At 48.0% G+C, this 1,121-nt stretch overlaps 3 non-coding genes across 3 annotated transcripts; all 3 read right to left on the bottom strand.

The window, feature by feature from the left end:
* Positions 1–45: 45 nt before the first annotated feature.
* Positions 46–118, bottom strand: Pmar_PMAR021516. Its single transcript has one exon. It is a non-coding gene; the product is annotated as a tRNA-Lys (tRNA).
* Positions 119–805: 687 nt separating this feature from the next.
* On the bottom strand, positions 806–878 carry Pmar_PMAR021515. Its single transcript has one exon. It is a non-coding gene; the product is annotated as a tRNA-Asn (tRNA).
* Positions 879–1,047: 169 nt separating this feature from the next.
* Positions 1,048–1,119, bottom strand: Pmar_PMAR021514. Its single transcript has one exon. It is a non-coding gene; the product is annotated as a tRNA-Lys (tRNA).
* Between the last annotated feature and the right edge of the window lie 2 nt (positions 1,120–1,121).

Below are 1,121 nucleotides of genomic sequence, written 5' to 3'. Positions count from 1 at the left end.
CGCGATTATAGAACATAGAATTGACAAGAAAAAGATCAGATATATCACCCACCGTGGGGCTCGAACCCACGACCACAAGGTTAAGAGCCTTGCGCTCTACCGACTGAGCTAGACGGGCCAACCAACCGGATTGGGCAAGAGCTGGTCCGCCCGACCTTACCAAATCGAGGCCTCATCATCGCCCTCTTTATCCATATCAGTATTTACGTGAGTGAGAGCAAAAAATGCGCGATATTTCCGATGCCCGTGAGACCGCAGTTTTATGTTCATCCTATTCGAGATGAGTTCCACGACTAGCTGGGGAGTCAGGACGTTCCTTATGGGGTGGGGGGTGATTGGTGATACCATAGATAAACATAGATCGTAACTTGCAGGCTCATTGATATCCTAAACTTCGTGTCACCAATCACCAAACGGTGGTCATTCCATTCGTGATCGTGCGCAGTTCCTATACGACTCAAATGATCAGAATAGCGTGAGAAGCAGCAAGACGAGGCTGCAAGTTGCATCTCAATGTTATCCACTTAGATGTACGGCTCTAATCCCATATTGCGCGCTCGTCCGAGCTCATCCATTTCCAGCACATGTAGAACTGCGATCTGATCGAGCGAAGCCTATTCCGATCCAGCTCTCCCTCCGCTCCCTCGAGCAATGTTCACCCGTTTGGATCGCCCATACTCGTTTGACAGTACAAAAGAACATTGTCCAGGGACGGGGGCGCTCCCTTGTACCATCAGAGTCTTCTCGTTTTTCAGATTATATGAAACTGCTCAATCGAACGATAGAATGATTCAGAAAGGACAAACGCTCCACGATGGGTTCGAACCACCGACCTTGTGGTTAACAGCCACACGCTCTGCCTACTGAGCTAGCGGAGCACTAAAATACTATATATGAAGCTTCTTTCTTTTTTTTATACTGCAACACATTTTGAGAGCTCATCAGGGTTTGATTTCCCTAAGCAAGGTCACTATGACAACATCAGGTTTTCACAAGGAATTCGCGATTATCAGAACATAGAATTGACAAGAAAAAGATCAGATATATCACCCACCGTGGGGCTCGAACCCACGACCACAGGGTAAGAGCCTTGCGCTCTACCGACTGAGCTAGACGGGCCA

This window comes from Perkinsus marinus (genome assembly GCF_000006405.1).
Source record: "Perkinsus marinus ATCC 50983 genomic scaffold scf_1104296953048, whole genome shotgun sequence".
NCBI classification, from domain to species: Eukaryota; Perkinsozoa; order Perkinsida; family Perkinsidae; genus Perkinsus; species Perkinsus marinus.
This window is presented reverse-complemented; position numbering and strand designations above follow the sequence as displayed.